A 22,022-nucleotide genomic window follows, 5' to 3' on the forward strand; every position below is an offset into this window, starting at 1 on the left:
CAGTATGGCGTACCACAAGGCTCAGTACTAGGACCGCTGCTGTTCACTCTGTACATGCTAGGAGATATCATTAGGAAACATGGAGTTAGCTTTCACTGTTATGCCGATGATACTCAGCTGTATATTTCTTCAAAACCTAATGAAACTTACCAATTCACAAAATTAACGGAATGCATAGCTGATATAAAAAAAATAGGATGACTAGTAATTTCCTACTACTAAATTCTGAAAAGACAGAGATTCGAATTATTGGACAAAAAACTTCCACACGTAATAACCTAGAATACTGTCTAACACTTGATGGTTGCTCTGTCAAGTCTTCGTCGTTGGTTAGGAACCTGGGTGTGCTCTTTGATACCAACCTTTCTTTTGAAAGTCACGTGTCTAGTATCTGTAAAACCGCATTTTTCCATCTTAAAAATATATCTAAAATACGCCATATGCTCTCATTGGGAAATGCGGAACAATTAGTTCATGCGTTCATGACCTCAAGGCTAGATTATTGTAATGCTCTACTGGGTGGTTGCCCTGCACGCTTAATAAATAAACTACAGCTAGTTCAAAACGCAGCAGCTAGAGTTCTTACCAGAACCAGGAAGTATGACCATATTAGCCCGGTTCTGTCAACACTGCATTGGCTGCCTATTAAACATCGTATACATTTTAAAATATTGTTGATTACTTACAAAGCACTAAATGGTTTAGCTCCGCAGTACTTGAGCGAGCTCTTAACGCATTATAGTCCTTCAAGTCTATTGCGATCTCAAAATTCCGGACAGTTGATAATACCTAGAATATCAAAATCGACTGCTGGCGGTAGATCCTTTTCCTATTTAGCACCAAAACTTTGGAACAGTCTTCCTACTATTGTCCAGGAAGCAGACACACTCTGTCAGTTCAAAGCTAGACTAAAAACACATCTCTTTGACCTAGCATACACATAATACATTATAGACTTCTATAATTCAATGTTAGGCTGCATAGATTAGGTCACTTCCCTTAAATCTTGATGAACTCGTTACATCATAAGAAGAATGGCATCTACGCTAATATTAGTGTCTTTGTTTATCCAGAGGTTTTCCCGCAGCCTGCCGGATCCAGGCCGTATCCAGATCTGACGAAGGAGCTTTGCCTGGACCCGATGACAATGCAGTGCTGAAGTGCCAACTTGTCTCTCCCTATGGAGGATCTCTTTCCCACTCTACAGATAAAGCGTTGTGAATTTCGGTTTGCGTAACGCGAAGGGATAAAATAAAACAAAATTCTGTATCAAAATTTATAGGCAAGACAAGTAGTTTGTTTAGGCATGGGTTGTATGGAATTACAAACCTGCGCACATATTTTCAAAAGCACATAACTATAGAATCAATTCTTAATGTGCATGTGAAAGCCGTCAGCGTTAATCACAGGTTCGCGTTTAAAGTCTGTTTAGAGAGAACGGCGTCGTCTTAGCAGCCCCTAATTTAATAACAAATGATCATTTCGACGGAGGTGAATCAATCAAAACTAACTTTAGCTGGAAATAACATTATTCAAGAACCCCTATAAAGCCAAAACAATCTCTGTTACCTTAAATTTAGGGCTGGGCAACGATTAATCGCGATTAATCGCATCCAAAATAAAAGTTTGTGTTTACATAATATACACTCACCGGCCACTTTATTAGGTACACCTGTCCAACTGCTCGTTAACACTTAATTTCTAAGCAGCCAATCACATGGCGGCAACTCAGTGCATGTAGGCATGTAGACATGGTCAAGACAATCTCCTGCAGTTCAAACCGAGCATCAGTATGGGGAAGAAAGGTGATTTGAGTGACTTTGAACGTGGCATGATTGTTGGTGCCAGAAGGGCTGGTCTGAGTATTTCAGACACTGCTAATCTACTGGGATTTTCACGCACAACCATCTCTAGGGTTTACAGAGAATGGTCCGAAAAAGAAAAAACATCCAGTGAGCGGCAGTTCTGTGGGCGGAAATGCCTTGTTGATGCCAGAGGTCAGAGGAGAATGGCCAGACTGGTTCGAGCTGATAGAAGGGCAACAGTGACTGAAATAACCACTCGTTACAACCGAGGTATGCAGCAAAGCATTTGTGAAGCCACAACACGCACAACCTTGAGGCGGATGGGCTACAACAGCAGAAGACTCCACCGGGTACCACTCATCTCCACTACAAATAGGAAAAAGAGGCTACAATTTGCAAGAGCTCACCAAAATTGAACAGTTGAAGACTGGAAAAATGTTGCCTGGTCTGATGAGTCTCGATTTCTGTTGAGACATTCAGATGTTAGAGTCAGAATTTGGCGTAAACAGAATGAGAACATGGAACCATCATGCCTTGTTACCACTGTGCAGGCTGGTGGTGGTGGTGTAATGGTGTGGGGGATGTTTTCCTGGCACACTTTAGGCCCCTTAGTGCCAATTGGGCATCGTTTAAATGCCACGGCCTACCTGAGCATTGTTTCTGACCATGTCCATCCCTTTATGGCCACCATGTACCCATCCTCTGATGGCTACTTCCACCATGTCACAAAGCTCTAATCATTTCAAATTGGTTTCTTGAACATGACAATGAGTTCACTGTACTAAAATGGCCTCCACAGTCACCAGATCTCAACCCAATAGAGCATCTTTGGGATGTGGTGGAACGGGAGATTCGCATCATGGATGTGCAGCCGACAAATCTGCGGCAACTGTGTGATGCCATCATGTCAATATGGACCAAACTCCCTGAGGAATGCTTCCAGCACCTTGTTGAATCTATGCCACGAAGAATTGAGGCAGTTCTGAAGGCAAAAGGGGGTCCAACCCGTTACTAGCATGGGGTACCTAATAAAGTGGCCGGTGAGTGTATGTGTGTGTAGTGTGTATAATTATTTTGTATATATAAATACACACACATGCATGTATATATTTAAGAAATATTTGCATGTATATACTTTATATATATTTGAAGAGTTCAGATGCAAAAGCCTCTAAGTGCCATCTGAAATTTTCTTCTAGAATGATCATTTTTATCAAGCTCGTATATTTAAGTTCAGTAATATCACTTAAATGGCTATGAAAATTACCTATTAATTGTCATTTAAGTGAAATTATTGAACTTAAATAAACAAGCTTGATAAAAATGATCATTCTAGAAGAAAATTTCAGATGGCACTTAGAGGCTTTTGCATCTGAACTCTTCATTTATACATAATTAATATTATATATAAATATAAATATTTGATATATTAATAACACATTTTTCTTAAATACATACATGCATGTGTGTGTATGTATATATAAAAAATAATTATACACACTACACACACACATATTATGTAAACACAAACTTTTATTTTGGATGCGATTAATTGCGATTAATCGTTGCCCAGCCCTACTTAAATTATATGTTTATCTCTGTAAAGCTGCTTTGAAACAATCCATTGTTAAAAGAGCTATTTAAATGAAGATGACTTGATGTAGCAATTCTTTGTTGCATAGGCTAATGTGCTTTTAAAAGATGAAAAAAACACGTTTTCTTTGTGAAAAAAAAGAGAAACATGCTAAAGGTAGCAGACAGTCAGAGATAAGGACGAGACATATGCTACATGTTCGTGTAGGTATGTGGCAGTCTACTAAAATGACAGAAGATAACCTAATGGCCTAGTCTATCTCAGCCCATCTAGAGTGATGGGAGTGAAGTGCGTAATAGCGGTGAGTAATGCACTGTGACAGTGCTTGCTGCGGCCATGACTGAATGCCCCATGGACACACACGATACTTTAAAAGAGAGTCTGTGTTAAGGGGGTTTGGAATGGAGACACAAGGGATAAAAGTCTTTGTGGGTGTACAAAATGCATGATTTCAAAGGGATATCTGACCCAAAAATGAAAATCCTGTCATCATTTACTCACCATAATGTTGTTCCAAACTAGTATGACTTTATTTTTCAGAACACAAAGATATTTTTGAAGAATGTTAGTAACCAAACAGTTTTGGTCACCATTAGCTTCTATTGTACAGACAAAAAGTGAATTTCTTAAAATCAAACAAAGCCATAAAGGATTGGATTGACATACGGGCGAGTAAATGATGACATAATTTTCACATTTGGGTCAAATATCCCTTTAAGATTATGCATTTTGTACACCCACAAAGATTAACATTAAACTCAGAATCTAATTTAAACGTGGAAAAAAAAAATTTGTTTTAGGATTCTGTAAAACAAAGAAACATTATGACTTAGTATGAAGAAGAAATATTTCAGACTATTTCTAGTAAGCACTAATCAAATAAGCAAATTACTGTCATTGATCATGGGAGCTGCTTTAATCAAAAGGTCAAATTAAAGCACAAGATGCTATTTGGATCTTTGTCAAATCGTGCTGGAGAACATGATCATAAGATTTTGTTCATGTCAGCTCAATTCATTAAAGTAAAATGAGGACAAACCAAATGCTAAGACATAATATGCTGATCTTTCGATTAGACTTTTTACTTAAAGTGCCCCTATTATGCTAGTTTAAAGGTTCCTAATTTTGTTTTGGAAGTCTCCTACAAAAGGTTTACATGCATCCAAGTTCAAAAAACACTTTAATTTTCTCATAATATGCTGTACATTGCAGCATCAACTCTTTTCTCACAGTATCCGAAGTGGTTCGATAAAGGATTTGGAAATGAAACGCCCATTTCTATACCTGAATTTCAGCTCCTGGGGCTTCAGATCAGCACTTGTATGTGATACAAACACTAATGTACAGGATCAGTTTCAGTCAGTACAAGTCCTTATCCTTTGGAAGAGCATGTAAAGTGGATATGCTTTTTGACATATCGACAATACTGTACGAACCGAACTCTTCCTGGCCTAAACTACAACTACAGTGACACACTGATGATGGCTTAGACTGAAACGCGTCTGTGTGGACATGGTATTAATAAATATGAGATATAATTAGAGAGTGTGGTTTTTCATCTTTATTTTGATAACTTCTTTATAAGTCGCACCCATAAACGGTTTGGGAGGTGAGCGTGCCTGTTCTCAGCACTATGGTTTAATTGGACCATCAAAGATCAGCAGCGAAGACATTGGTTAATAAAGTGAGATTGAATACATAAAGTATATTTGTGTAATATACAGCATTTCATTATTGCATGTTTGCATAGTATTCTGAGTTTGCATTTCACATTTTTATTCATTTTGAGGAATACTGAATCTGTCTTTGTGCAAGATGAGTAAATGCATGCGTATATAGTAAGGGAGCTTACCATTAATCATTTTACAGTAGCATTTTTACAGTAATTTACCATTCAAATTATGATAATTTTTGTACATGACCATGAAACAATAGACTACAATAAAGCAAAGTAATAGTTGCTTTTAAAGCCATTGTCAACAGAAATCTGTTTTAATACAATGTTTTTTTTGCGGTTCGAGCTGTGAACCCATTAATCTTCTCACAGCAGTTTGAGCGAGTGTTTCTCCAGGTGTTTCATACGTGTTGATGGAGATGTAGTTCTGTAGAACTCCTATTACACGGTCTGCAGTCTTTGTGCCTCCACATCAAAATCCTTCACTGTTCAAAGATGACAGCTACTCGCAATGAGAGAGTAACCTGTGGCTCGACTGTTATTACAAGCAGAACCGTGGGTGTAATGCTTAAGCGGAAAGGTGTTTTTCCATGTTGATGTTAAAACAACTCTCTCACAGCTCATCTTGAGCTAGTTGCCATTTCCTCAGACCACATCTAGAAACTTTGAGAAATGCTTGAGCTGCCTTATCAAGGCAAAGTGACATTTGACAAAGGCATTATGGGATAATCCTGCTGTTCACCAAGTGCTGCTGCTCACGTACTCATTTACTTTCTCTTTTTCTATCATTCCTCACGCTTGAAGTCTAAAGGGTGGTGTCCAGTTACTTGCTTCCATGGCTTGGCTGACCGTTTTAGTTGCAATGCTAATCCCAGCGTGGAAAAATACATCTCCCTGACAAATATTTGTCTACACTTCACATCTGTTCAGTGCCTCTGTCAGGGCCCACATCTTTGACAATGAATAACCACAAACACGCACACACACACACACACACACACACACACACACACACACACACACACACACACACACACACACACACACACACACACACACACACACACACACACACACACACACACACACACACAGTTAGTTGCATGTGTGTACGATGACATGCAGGACAAGAGTCTGTCTGACTGTCTGTCTATGAGCTTAGTGAGAGTGATATATGAGATAAAGTGAACCACAGGAGATTAAAAACCTTGACAGTAGTTCAACACATTGATGATCACTGGAAGTTAAGCACTATTGAATTACTCAATCATCTTTTTTTGCCAGACAAATTCCCATGTCTTTATCAAAGCTGCTCATATGACACTTACACTTAGGTGAAGCAAGTATTTTTTTGCAACATTAGTGGCACCAAATGGAATTACAAAATGATTGTTTCTCCAGACATTGCTCTCCTCTTTCATTGTTCGCACAAGATCAAGGTTTTGAAAGCATCACAGATTTACAGTTTTGTCTTACAATTGCCTCTTACGTAATTACATAACTGACTTTTAGTTATGCTATAATTTCACAGAATTACGAGAAAAAAAGTAGCGATTACATTTTATATTTGTCATTCAGTGGCGGAACCAAGCTCCCATAAGTTTATGATAACCCTGAATATAACTAAATTGAAACTGAAAAAAAAAAAATTCAGTACTACAATTTGATATTGGTATTTTGTTACAGACTTATTGTAGACTCAAAACATAGAGTGATGGATCTCAGTAGTGTGCACTATAGGGTTGAGTTTACCGAAGAGTGCAAAAAGTCAGATTTGTGAGATAAAAAATCACAACAAATTTTTATTCCATGGCAGAAACAACCTTCCATAAAAAATAAATAAATAAAATGAAATAATACAATAAAATAAATAAGCAGCAACATTTCTCATTTTCATTTAGTGTAAATTACTAAAACTAAAATAACTAAAACTTAATAAAAAACTATTTAGACATTTAACTAATAATTAAAAATAACGAATAAAAATGACAAAAGCACAACAAAATGACAAAAATTTTACTAAAATTAAAATAAAAACAGGAAATATAAACACAAAATCTAATAACAAAACATATGATAGTATATTTATGATACTAAAATAACATTGGTTCTAGTTTTTCCGTATATTTATTTTTATTTTGTTTAAATTAAGTTAAGTTTTATTAAGTGTTTTACACCAAAGGAGCCAACGTTATTATGTGAACTGATATAATTGACATATGCTTAACAGTGTTACATTTCTCATGACTGTGTATGGCTCTTAATATCTAGTGGCATTTCCGTGTTTAATTAGGTCGGGTGTAAAGATTTGACATTTTATAATATTATTATTACTTAATTTGTGGCAATTTCTTATTTTATTTTGTTCAATGTATTTTCAATGTAGCTTTTAGTTTTTCTTTTTTTATTCCTGTTAAAGAAAAAGTTTTAATTTAGTTTTTATTACTTTTTTCATTAATAAAAATCTATAGTTACCGCCAAAAGATGCTAACTCACATTTATGCTGCAGCAAAACACAAACGTTCTGTACAAATCAGTGAAAATTGACTGCAAGTTTCTCCTCATGACATGTTATCATAAATATAAACTCTGTCAGTGCAATGCAAGGGGATTGTCTCACAAGTGTTTGTCTTCTTTTCTCAGGCTTTTCCATTGCAAAAATAGCCAAAGTACTAATTAAGGATACGCTGCTTACTGACTGATCCTCTTCATCCAAAAGGAACAAATTAGTCAAAACAGATTTTAGAGTCTTATAACAACAACACTGACTAGAGTAAAAAGGTACACAGGACACAAAACAGGAACAGGAAATGGCCAGCAGCGTAAACAGAATCACTTCAGGGACTTAATTTCGACCATGCTTCCCTTTAGTCTCTGAAAACACTTGCTTAAAAACAATGGCCAACACTAACATGTACAAGAGGTTAGTCGATGTCTATATGACTTATATTTGGTTGCACAACCATAAAGGGTAAAAGTCATCCGTCTGATATCTCAATGAACAACTTCCTCTTGGCTCAAAGTATCCCATTCAGCGGCACCATGATATCTAGCATCATTAAAGAAGTATATTAAAAGGGACGTGTTTCCGAACCAGCTGACTCTAATCAGCTCTCTCTCAGGGCTGGTGTGCAATGGGAAATCACTGAACATCTGTGCACAGAGATGGGATCTGGTAACCAGACACTAACAGATTGGGCACTGAACAGTTTAATGAGACATTTTAGTTTTTTTGCCATATCTAGATGCATGTGACTTTTGACTAATACATAACGTCTGGTCAATGCAACTTATTCTGGCCAGAAACTGTATACATTCAAAACTGTCTACATCCGTTCAAAAGTTTAGGGTCAAACTTATTTTTAATTAATTAATGTATTGTCTGAAATACGATGGGATCATCGCTCTCACCTCAATGGGTGGGTGAAGTCCCAGCCGCCTATTTGAGGTGATGGCCAACACTCGCACATTACAAGTCCAACCCACTGAGCTTTGTGGTGTGGGCCCAAGGTGCTTTCTTCAGGTCATCAGGTGGGTACTCTCCTTCATCAGTGTTTCGTCAATTAACCCACAACACCTCCAGAGGGCTTGACAGCTAACCCCAGTGTCCTGGGGCAGCCCCCTCAGCCCCTTGGGCTCCACAGCCAGTGCTCCTTTATGTTCCCTCCCTACCCGATGGGTTGTTCCATCGCTCGCAGCGCTTCAGCCACAGCTATCTCAATGCTGTCTCTGCTCTTCTTGTGATATTAGCCACGAACAGTCTCCTTCTGGGACCTCTTATTCCAAGTCTGGACAGGGCGCTCCAAAGTGACTGCCCACGAAATCCTCAGCAGCCTACTTCCACTGGCAAGTTCCATGCCCGCCATCCCACCTGTTGGCACTGTTGGGAGAGTGATTGGTACTTGCCAAGCTTTCTCTCATGGGCCTCTTCTATCATCTCCTCTCATGGCACAGTCAGTTCAAGCAGCACCACCTGTTTTGTTGCTCTGGACCACAGAACTTTGTCTGGTCTGAGAGTTTAGGTAGTGATCTCCTCTGGAAACTTGAGGTGTCTCCGGAGGTCAACTCTCATGTCCCAGTCAGTAGCCGATGTCAGGATTCCTGCGCCAGTTGATGTCTCGCTAGAGCTCTCCCCTGCTCTAACAAACCTGATCAAACGGGGTGCTGTCATCTTCGTACTGTTGTGGGTCTTCCTTCTCTCTTCCTCCAGGCCTGTAGCCAGTTCGGCAAGTATCTGGTCATGCCTCCATCTGAACTTGCCATCAGCCAGCCAGCCAGAACTGCACCTCTTCTAGGCTTCTCCACTGACCAAGAGGTTCCTTGCAGCTGCAAACAAGATGACCAGGGGCGGACTGGGACCAAAAAGTGGCCCTGGACTTTCTGGCCCACAGCAGCCCACCACATCTCACATCATAACACATTGGCCCATTAATGTGCGGAATATTAATGTGCAGAATATTAATGAGATTAATATTAATTAATATTAATATCAATCTCTCTATCTCTGTAAATTAAGCCTGGAACACACCAAGCCGACGGTCGGCCGTCGGCCAGTTTTTGTGCGTTGGCCGACTTTTCTCAGTGTGTTCCGCACCGTCGGCTGAAATTGGTCCTCATCAGCTTTTTTTGGCCGATTTGACATGTCGGTGAAAGAGGGAACTCTGATTGGCTGTTCAGGGGTGTGTTTCCCGAAAGCATCGTTAGCCAACTATGGTCGCAAGTTCCGTCGTTACCAATAGAGTTCAATGGAAATTGCGATCATAGTTGGCCAACGATGCTTTTGGGAAACACACCCCTGCTTAGTGAACGAGTCAGTGCACTGCAGGATAAATATTACCAAAACAGCGACCAAAGAAGTCAAAACAGCACAGATAAGGCTGTTCTAATGTTATCTTACCTGAGTGTTCCTTGGCGAATATTTCAATATTAACATGAGCGGGATGGAATAAAGAAAGTGTTTAGCAGGATTGATATTCAAACGGTAAGCAAGCACTGGTTTGTTTACAGTTTGTGTATCTGCAGCCTGCAGCGTCAGTTTCTCTTTTTGAATGACGAATATAGACGAATATATCTGCAGAAATAGACAGTTGTCTCATTTGCACGCAGGCGCAGAACGCGCATTCTAGCTGACAGTCGGCTGTAGTTCTCTCAGTGTGTACAAGTGCAGCTTTTTTTCCCACGACACAGGCGACAACACAAGCTTTCATCTGCGCTAGTTCATCGGCATTGGCTTGGTGTGTTTCCAGGACGTGAAAGAGGGCGTGTTTCAAAATACGCAATGGAGTAGAGCAAACTAATTAACAGGGAGGGAGGGCAATACACTCACATGCATGCACACGAAACACACTCCTTGTCGGCCGCGCCCGCACGATCAATTCCCTCATCCATTTGCGTAGAAAAGAAATGTAATATTATGATTTCCGTCATTTTATATATATATATATATTTGTGTACCGGGCCGGCCCACATTGGCCAGCGGCCCACCGGGAAAAGTCCCGGTGCTCCAGATGGCCAGTCCGCCCCTGAAGATGACCGAGATGGTGCATCCAGTTATGATGCCTTTTTCCAACCGCTGCCAGCTGGTGGTGAAGTACCCATAGGTGAATCGCATCCTGAAACGGTTGAAATACTCCTGCAGGAGGTGCTGGACTTTACCTGGGACATGGTATGCATGCAGTGTGAGGTCCACCAGCTTGTGAGGGACAGTTCCATATGCATTGGATATATCGAGCCACAGGACTGCAAGATCTCTGTGGTTGCGCTTTGCATCCTCAATTATCTTTGAGATGATGCTTGTATGCTCGATACACCCTGGAACTCCTGGGACTCCCCCTTTTTGTACTGAGGAGTCGATATACTTTTTGCTCAGCAGAAAGGTGGTGAGTCTGCTCGCCAATATTCAAAAGAATATCTTACCCTCCACATTCAGAAGGGAGATGGTACAAAACTGCTTTATGCTTGATGAGTTTTCCTCTTTGGGGATAAAACATCCCTCTGCAATGAGCCACTCATCTGGAAGATGATTCCCCCTTCACACTGCCTTCAACAGCTTCCAGAGTCTCCTTCTCAGCCACTCACATTGTTTGTACACTTTGTATGGAATCCCATTGGGTCCAGGTGCTGAGCCAGCCCTTGCCATTTTGAGAAAGTCGTTGACCTCCTTCCATGAGGGTTCTTGGTCAGCAAACTCGGTAGTTGGTTCTCCAAGTTTCATCAAGGTCTCTCCGATCTCAAGTTCGGTGTCCCTTCCTGGATCGCTGTGTGTGCTTGAGAGGTACTTCTCTACCTCTTCCCTTGATGCCTGAAGTTGACCCGATCTTTTTTCCCCCAGGAGCTTAGACAGGTAGGCGAACGGGTTCTTGGTGAACTGCTCCCTCTACTTTGCCCGCCGTCTTCGGTCTCTCCTGTAGTACTCTGCTCGGTGTAAGGTTTTTATATGCTCTCTCAGGTTGTCCCGGATTTCCTTCAAAGCTGGTTTTTCCTACTCTTCAGCTTGCCTGAAAGCTTTCCTGAGCCTCTGGAGATCAGCACGAAGTTGTTTGATCTCCTTAATCCTGCGATTCTCCCTCAGCTGCACAGGTCTTGATTGGTAAGATCTCATCTGTTTTACTCCAAAACGTTCAGCACCAATGTTCCAGATAATACTTGCCATTGCCTTCATTTTCCGGTTCAGCTCCGGTCAAATCTGTCCCAATCCTTCCTTGCATACGTTGCCGGCCAGTTGATTGCTTGCTTCCCTGCCTCCTGGCTGTGCTGCAAGTGCTGCTGGGTACTCCCCCTCTGCCCTGGTGTTGCCCTCAGAGGTACATCCGAAGTGGTATTGCCCGTGCTCTATAATACTTTTATTTAGCAATAATCCATTAAAATCATCAAAAGTGACAGTAAAGACATTTACATTTGACATTTCAAATAAATGCTTCTTTTTCAGATGTTTTGCATGTTTCTTGAGAACCAAATCAGCATATTAGAATGATTTCTGAAGGATCACGTGACACTGAAGACTTGAATAATGATGCAGAAAAGTCAGCTTTGCCATCACTGGAAGAAATAACATTGTACAATATGTCGAAATAGAATATATATATATATATTATTTAAGACACTTCTTTCAAAAACATAAAACATCCTAACGACCCCAAACTTTACAAATATGCACACATGCACAAATAGTATATAAATATGTGTAATATTATATAATAAATGTGTTTGTTTTTACTATTTTTATTACACTGACACTATGATTACTATGCCATGGTATACTGGGACAGTGGCCTTCCAGGAGCAGGATTGGACAACCCTGACCTAGAACCTTCTTGTGGCCCCTTGGAGCTCAGTTTAAAAATCCCTAAACTGGCATGGGGAAATAAATTGTGACATCGTAGGCCCTATTTTAACGATCTGAAACGCAAGTATCAAGCGCGAACCGCAAGTAACTTTGTGGGCGGGTCTTGTTTCTATTTTACCGGCGGGATAAATGACTCTTGCGCCCAACGCAAGTTTAAAAGGGGTTGGTCTGAAATAGCTTCATTATTCATAGGTGTGGTTTGGGCGTAACGTGAAATAAACCAATCAGAGCGTCATCCAACATACCCTTTAAGAGCAGGTGCGCATGTTGCATGGCGGATTGTTATTATTATGTTATTTGTAGGTTGTAGTCTGTGTTTTATTGTAGCACTTAAAGCTCCTGTAGGTAACTTTTGAAAACATGTATTTGCTAAAACTGTCATTATGTCCTGACAGTAGAATTTGAGACAGATAATCTGTGTAAAAATCAAGCTCCTCTGGCTCCTCCCAGTGGTCCTATTGCCATTTGCAAGAAATACACGCTCCCGGTCAGAAACAACCAATCAGAGCCAGGAGGAATGTCTCAGCATTGTCAATCACGCTCGTGTACGTGCTGATCACACCCCTCTCTTGCACAGCGCGAGCGCCGGAGCGCGAGCTGTCGTTCAAACTCAAGATTGCCGGCGAGCTGCAGCTGTGCTTATGACGGAGAAACAACCTAAACTGCCAATTCTCGAGTGACACCTGCTCATAAAACAAAGAGGTAAAAGGAAAAAGACTGATGACGATAAACAAGCGAAAAAGAAAGAATTACACAGAGCCCATTGACTCGGTGTCAAAACTCTAGCCGCATAACATGTAAATAAAATGTCACGCACTCTGCTAAGGAACAATTGAAACCTGCTAATTTACTGGCTTGTCATGTTGCTGAAATAATGTACTAGCACACCTTATCTAGCATTATATATCGCTAGAATAATTACTTACATACTGTAACGTTAGTTACCGTTATATTAACTAGCTATTTATAACTTATAGAAAGAGTGCAACGTTATAAAGTTACATGTAGGCTATTGCAAAATACATAATGATTTGAGGACCAAGTTTGTAGTCAAAGTATGGGCAGGCCATAGTCAATGTAAAGCATATTGTTGACGTTTAGTCCCTATTAGTGAATGTGCTATATAACTTTTTATCCGCCGTCATCGGTGGCACTGTTTACTAGCCTGCGCGTTCACGACAGGCTCCGCTGTGGAGGACAAGCTGTGGAGGGAGGGCTGTAGCGCAGCAGAGAGCAAGGGGGTGGGACCTGTAAGTTGTGCTTGTTCAAATTTTCAGGCTAAGTCAACGTTTTCTCAAAACTCCCTACTGCAACTTTAAGTAGCGCTGTTCAACAGCTAGTTTCGGTTTGGCCCATTCTCGGGATATTTGCTTTGGCTGTGCTAATTGCAAGGGCGGCCACAGCTGTCCTCACTCAGGCGATTGAAAGCTTTATATCTATGTAGTGTGCACGCTGTCGCGGAAGCGTCAGCGGAAGCGTTCAGCTCTCGTGTTCAGCCTCCTCGTGTGAAGACCGACTCGGGTAAAGACCTGCGACTCTACCTGCGCGACTCCACCGAGCAAGGACACCTGCAAGGCATTTAAGTATCTTCTTCACCCTTTCCTTCCCCACCTTTTTCTTATTTCCCTTAATCAAGATGTGCTTTCAATACATTCCTGTTGTCTCTCGACAACGCTCTCTCATCATGCACAAAAGGCAGCACAATACTGCTAATCTGCGCCCTATTCCCTCACACTCACCTCTCACTCTTTCTATGGGTCTATGGAATTGTCAATCAGCAGTCAATAAAGCTGACTTCATTTCAGCCTTTGCATCTAATTCTACTCTTAATATCTTGGCCTTGACTGAGACCTGGATCCGTCCAGAAGACTCAGCAACCCCTGCTGCTCTCTCTAACAACTTCTCTTTCTCTCACACCCCTCGCCAGTCGGGGAGGGGTGGGGGTACTGGTCTTCTCATTTCTAACAATTGGAAATACTCAACTCTCTCTTCTCTATGCAATAACTACTCATTTGAATATCATCCTATTACACTTACAACTCCCATTAAGATCCATATTGTAGTCATGTACCGCCCCCCAGGTCAACTGGGAAGCTTTATAGAGGAGCTGGATGTGCTGCTTTCCTCTTTCCCTGAGGATGGCATCACACTTGTAGTCTTTGGCGACTTCAACAATAATCTAGAGAAGCCGTATGCAACAGACTTCATCTCTCTCCTAGCCTCTTTCGATCTCCAACGGCTTATCACCACAGGTACTCACAAGTCAGGCAACCAACTGGACCTGGTTTACACACGCAACTGCATCACAGACAATATTTTGGTGAAACCTCTCAACGTTTCAGACCATTTCCTCATTACTTTCAATCTACAACTAACTACCCATGCACCACCAACTCCCCTACCAGTTACTTTCAGACGAAACCTGCGCTCACTTTTTCCGTCCCATCTTTCCTCTGCTGTGTCATCTTCTCTTCCCTCACCCTCGCATTTCTCATCTCTGGATGTGAATACTGCAACGGATACTTTATGCTCCATTCTAACCTCTTCTTTAGACAACATCTGCCCTCTCTCCTCCAAGCCAGCACGCGCTACTCCCTCCAACCCCTGGTTATCTGAGGTTCTTTGTGAACACCGGACCGAACTCAGGGCAGCAGAGAGGAAATGGCGCAAATCAAAAGACACATCTGACCTCAGTAGGTATCAATCTCTGCTCTCTGCCTTTTCTGCTGATGTTCACACCTTAAATTCTTCATATTTCCACAACAAGATCATCAGCGCCCCTAACACACGTTCACTGTTCAAAACATTCAACTCTCTCCTCTGTCTACCTCCACCACCACCCACCTCCTCGCTAACTGCTGATGATTTTGCTAACTTCTTCACTAACAAAACTACAACTATCAGCAGTCAGTTCTCAGCTTCACACACACAGGAACCCAGACTAACCTCTCCCACAGCCAACAACCTTCTCTCCTCCTTCACTCCACTAACCGAGGATGAAGTATCTAAACTTCTCCTCTCTAGTCATCCTACCACCTGCCCTCTGGACCCCATCCCCTCACACCTTTTACAAGCAATCTCTCCCACACTTATTCCAGCTCTCACACACATCATCAACTCATCCCTCCACACTGGCATTTTCCCTACAGCATTCAAGCAGGCTCGGGTAACTCCACTGCTTAAAAAAACAACGTTAAACACATCACTTTTAGTGAATTACAGACCTGTCTCTCTCCTGCCATTCATTGCGAAAACACTTGAACGAGTTGCTTTCAACCAAGTATCATCTTTCCTGTCTCTGAACAACCAGCTGGATGTCAACCAATCTGGCTTCAAGAAAGGGCATTCAACCGAGACTGCATTGCTGTCGGTCACCGAAGCCCTGCGGATCGCAAAAGCTGCTTCCAAATCATCAGTTCTCATCCTCCTGGATCTGTCTGCTGCCTTCGACACTGTGAACCATCAGATCCTTCTGTCCACCCTCTCATCACTGGGCATCACAGGTACTCCTCTCCACTGGTTTGAGTCCTATCTCACAGGTAGGTCCTTCAGGGTCACATGGAGAGGTGAGGTATCCAAAGCACATCAACTGACCACAGGGGTTCCCCAGGGTTCAGTTCTTGGACCGCTCCTCTTCTCCATTTACACCACATCACTGGGACCCATCATACAGGCACATGGTTTCTCTTACCATTGCTATGCTGATGACACCCAGCTCTACCTCTCATTTCAACCAGATGATCCCACAGTAGCTGTACGGATCTCAAGCTGCCTGGCGGACATCTCGGCATGGATGAAGGAACATCACCTGCAGCTCAACCTGGCAAAGACTGAGCTTCTCATCCTCCCTGCCAATCCGTCTCTACAGCACGACTTCACTATCCAGCTAGATTCTTCCTCAATCACCCCATCAAGGTCAGTCAGAAATCTTGGAGTAATCTTTGATGATCAGCTAACCTTCACAGACCACATGTCAAACAGCTCGATCATGCAGGTTTGCTATGCACAACATCAGGAAGATCAGGCCTTTCCTAACTGAGCAACACAACTTCTCGTCCAGGCCCTGGTAATTTCTAGGCTTGATTACTGCAATGCTCTTCTGGCTGGACTTCCATCATGTGCAACTAAACCTCTACAAATGATCCAGAATGCTGCAGCTCGTCTGGTCTTCAACGAGCCCAAAAGGGCCCACGTCACTCCTCTGTTCATCTCTCTGCACTGGCTACCACTCGCTGCTCACATCAAGTTCAAGGGGTTGACACTTGCTTACAGATTGACCACAGGATCAGCTCCCTCCTACTTCCACTCACTACTACAAGTCTACATCTCTACCGGAAGCCTACGATCAGTCAATGAGCGACGGCTCATGGTACCATCACAGAGAGCCTCAAAATCACTATCCAGAACATTCTCATTCACGGTACCATGCTGATGGAATGATCTGCCCACCCTCATCCGGAATGCAGAATCCCTGACAGCATTCAAAAGACAACTGAAAACTCATCTCTTCCGTGAGCACTAAACATAAAATTATTATTTTTTTTTTTTAATTCTTTCCTTTTCCTTTAAATCCTTGCTTATCTGGCTTATGCTACTCCGAGCAATGTCTGAACTTTGTATTTTGAGCACTTCTTGCGTTGTTTTTGTCTCTTCACGATGACTCGCTTGGTTTAGTCCTCAGTTGTAAGTCGCTTTGGATAAAAGTGTCTGCTAAATGACTAATTGTAAATGTAATTTATGGCGGATTTACAAGGGGTGCGCCAGGAGCGGTTCACAGCCGAGGAGACCGACGTTCTTGTAAGGGCAGTGAAAGACAGAGAAGTGACGTTGTATGGGGATGGGACTTTTTTTTTTCTGGTTCTTGACGGACAAACTAATTTGTCAGATGTCCTTATATACATATGTGTCTTGCCACTATTAGGCAAACAGGTCTGATCCGTAATTACTACAATTAGCCTGAAAAGTTTGGGTAAATGTGTAAGCTAGATTTAGGCCTACATTTTTTTACATCTTCATGGACACCACAATGATTTCCCTCATGTGTTAATATTTTTCCTTGTTATAATGTATGATTTGCAAAAATAAAAACTGCTGCATCTGTGTTGATGAGAGAATCAAAGTGTAGCCTATGCGCATTGTGCACCCGCTACATTATGGCCAAGCATGCGTGCTTAAAATAGCATTATGAACAACGCGCAACGCGCCACTGACTTTAGACTAGGTTTTTTCTGGTCAGTGGCGGAATTGTTTACTGGAGCTGCAAAATAGCACTAGGGAATGTTTGCGCCGAAACACGCCTCCTTTTTGCGCCGACCCGCCCAGGGAGCGCAAGTTCATTTCCTAGTTTACCGACGTGCGTCTGTGGAGGGAAAAGCCCGCTTTGTGCGGGTGCAAAATAGGAATGATACATGCGTCAGTGTACAAAGTAATTTGCGCCGGGTGCAAGATAGGGCCCATACAGTAAAGTCACAATAACGAGAAATAAAGTCGCTCACTATGTCAGCTTGACATCCCCTAATGTTGGTTTAGGGAGGCTATTTAAAGTTTTAAAATTCACAAGTAATGTGAATAGAATGTAACTGTGCTTTATTTCAAAGTGCCACTGCTGACAAAGGTCTTACGGTAATCCTTCCAGGACCCCTTTTAAAGCTCAACTTCATTGAGAGATGAGTTGTGTCCAGACAAGAGTCCAATATCATATTGCCATAAGTGCTCATTAGAGTGAAACATTAGCCTGTTCTTGGCTCACTATGTGGACATCTCTTGTTTGATTTGTGCGCACAGCTGATTGCTGACCTCCGACGACAAGGTCATCTTATGGGGACAGTCAATGGGGTTTTGACGGAATTTATGCACATTCATTTATGGCAACATGAATCTTCATGACACCTCCAATTGTTTTCCCTTTTCAGCAAAGCGCACAGTTCATAGACGGAGGCTGAAGACTGACCCTGCCGATGAGGGGACAATTAGCTTTAGTGATAAACGTCTCACTAACACTTAATCTTATTGCAGGCCAGCAACAGAAGATGTCCAGCCTAATGAACACTGTGTAATCCTAGCTAAAAGACTAATTATCTGTGTCCCACCAACTCCAACTTCAAGTGCGTCACCGGTGGATGACATCACTGGCTAAACTAAAGAATGGTCTGGGGAGACACTGTATATCCAGAAACACAAAAAAATTGATACAGGAAATCAGATGTTGGTTTCACTTAGAGCAATTATAATATTGATAAGGACACACGAGTAAGTCATAAGACACATTTTAACTGTTAGGTTTTAGGTCAAAGTCCATGAAGTCAACAGTCTGAATGTGTTTGGATTCAGAAGGGAATTATCAGGCATGACATCACTGCTGCTCCACCAGCATCTTTTTTTTATAGCTGTCAAATACAACTTGAACAACAATTGATACTGTATGTTGCAATGTGTCTATTGAGGTTTCTTTGATATACAGTAGCGGCATTTTCACTGTCGGGCCAGTGCGAGCCAGGGCTTTAAATGGTGCTGGGCTAATAGCCACGGACCTGTGGCACCGAGCCCAAAACCATGCTGCGTTTCCACCGTCGGGCCAGAAGCTCTGCGGCGCTTCACTAAAACCCGTCCGTAACACGCCTCTCTGGAACAACGTCACACAAACCCATCATTTCACCAATAAAAATAGAAGTTTTATCAGAAAACTAATCAGAAAGAAATCACTGGAAACTAGCGACATCGCAAAATTAACATGATAAAAGCGACCGTTTGCTGGCATTTTTGTTTTTTACTTAAATATTTTAAACCCATGCATCGATGTTTTACCACAGGTTTACAATAAAAAGTTATACATTGATCATAATGAATTAACTTGTGTCAAGATTTCACATTAGTCACAGAAATAAAGTGGTTTGGTTTACCATCATTTCACAAAACAAGTCGTGTCTGTTTCTGTTTATGTCACAGTATTTTTAGATAGTATGTTTACATCACATTTAGATAGAATGCTCATTTCTACAAATATGCCACCAAAAATACGACCTGAGGAGCTTTAGCACTCACTCCCAATACAGTTATATTTTCAGTCAGAGAAACAGAGGAAGCTCTCAAAAAACCGGGGTTGCTTTATTTTATGACATGGACATATGCAAAGCTAAATATGGATATCAGACAGTCCGGTATAAAGAGACGAGACGTACTGACAGATGAAATAAAAACATGATTGGGATGGCCTATATGATTTGTCTGATTTCTTCAAGCGGTCATATTTACCATAGAAATGGTTAGCACACATCGTCTTTTGCATCGCGTACAAATACACTCACCTAAAGGATTATTAGGAACACCTGTTCAATTTCTCATTAATGCAATTATCTAATCAACCAATCACATGGCAGTTGCTTAAATGCATTTAGGGGTGTGGTCCTGGTCAAGACAATCTCCTGAACTCCAAACTGAATGTCAGAATGGGAAAGAAAGGTGATTTAAGCAATTTTGAGCGTGGCATGGTTGTTGGTGCCAGACGGGCCGGTCTGAGTATTTCACAATCTGCTCAGTTACTGGGATTTTCACGCACAACCATTTCTAGGGTTTACAAAGAATGGTGTGAAAAGGGAAAAACATCCAGTATGCGGCAGTCCTGTGGGCGAAAATGCCTTGTTGATGCTAGAGGTCAGAGGACATTGGGCCGACTGATTCAAGCTGATAGAAGAGCAACTTTGACTGAAATAACCACTCGTTACAACCGAGGTATGCAGCAAAGCATTTGTGAAGCCACAACATGCACAACCTTGAGGCGGATGGGCTACAACAGCAGAAGACCCCACCGGGTACCACTCATCTCCACTACAAATAGGAAAAAGAGGCTACAATTTTCAAGAGCTCACCAAAATTGGACAGTTGAAGACTGGAAAATTGTTGCCTGGTCTGATGAGTCTCGATTTTTGTTGAGACATTCAAGAGTCAGAAGACAACTAGTGGTAGAGTCAGAATTTGGAGCCATCATGCCTTGTTACCACTGTGCGGGCTGGTGGTGGTGGTGTAATGGTGTGGGGGATGTTTTCTTGGCACACTTTAGGCCCCTTGGTGCCAATTGGGCATCGTTTAAATGACACGGCCTACCTGAGCATTGTTTCTGACCATGTCCATCCCTTTATGGCCACCATGTACCCATCCTCTGATGGCTAATTCCAGCAGGATAATGCACCATGTCACAAAGCTCGAATCATTTCAAATTGGTTTCTTGAACATGACAATGAGTTCACTGTACTAAAATGGCCCCCACAGTCACCAGATCTCAACCCAATAGAGCATCTTTGGGATGTGGTGGAACGGGAGCTTTGTGCCCTGGATGTGCATCCCACAAATTTCCATCAACTGCAAGATGCTATCCTATCAATATGGGCCAACATTTCTAAAGAATGCTTTCAGCACCTTGTTGAATCAATGACACGTAGAATTAAGGCAGTTCTGAAGGCGAAAGGGGGTCAAACACAGTGTTAGTATGGTGTTCCTAATAATCCTTTAGGTGAGTGTATGTCTGCCTTATACGGTGATCAGAATCCACATCAGATCACAAACAGAAGGTATTCAAACATGAAAGTGAGTTTTGAGCTAAAATTATTTTTTAAAGTCTTTAATGCTGATGTTAGCTGGTACATGGAATCATCCAGCGCTGCTGTCTCCTGATTCGGGTAAACTCCACCTATGTTCATGACCACTCCTCAAGCCCGAGCTGGCCTGCTTTAAACCAAGGTATTTGGTGGGCCAAAAAACCCTGGAAGCCCCGACGAGGCCCGATCAAGCCTCGGAAGTGACAGTGGAAACGCGACTGGCACGCACTAGCACGCCCGCTTTTGGCACGACAGTGGAAATGCGACTAGTGACAAGTCTATCAAAAAATTGTCAACACAAATGCTAAGATTAAAGTATGTTAACATTCTCCATTCATCTTAGTGATTTTGAAAAATACAAAATATACACTTAAATAGTAGGTGAAAAACCAAAACTAAATGTAAATGTTTAATTGTTAACTAACTTCAACTGAAATAAGTTGAAGTACTAAAATTAAATATATATATTTTCCTTCAGAACTATCTTAAATCTTCGTGGCATAGATTCAACAGGGTGCTATAAATATTCCTCAGAGATTTTGGTCCATATTGACATGATAGCATCACACAGTTGCTGCAGATTTGTTGGCTGCACATCCTTGATGCAAATCTCCTGTTTCAGCACATCCCAATGGTGCTCTATTAGATTACGATCTGGTGACTGTGAAGGCCATTTGAGTATAGTGAACTCATTGTGAGCGCAAAGTGAACTCAACTAAGAGGCCCAAAGTGTGCCAAGAAATGATCCCCCACACCATTACACCATCACCATCAGCTTGAACAGTTGATAGAAGGCAGGATGGATCCATGCTTTTATGTTGTTAATGCCAAATTCTTCCCCTTCCATCTGAATGTTGCAGAAGAAATCAAGACTCATCCGACCAGGCAACGTTTTTCCAATCTACTATTATAGTAGGGAGGTTAAGCCCAAAAAATAGGCCTTTGACTTCAAGTCATGATGCAAAGGTCTCCTTTGGTATGGGAGTACCTTAGGGTCATACAAATAAATTTA

This window comes from Rhinichthys klamathensis, unplaced genomic scaffold (genome assembly GCF_029890125.1).
Source record: "Rhinichthys klamathensis goyatoka isolate OS25496 unplaced genomic scaffold, OSU_Roscu_1.1 h1tg000040l_1, whole genome shotgun sequence".
In the NCBI taxonomy this organism is placed as follows: Eukaryota; Metazoa; Chordata; class Actinopteri; order Cypriniformes; family Leuciscidae; genus Rhinichthys; species Rhinichthys klamathensis.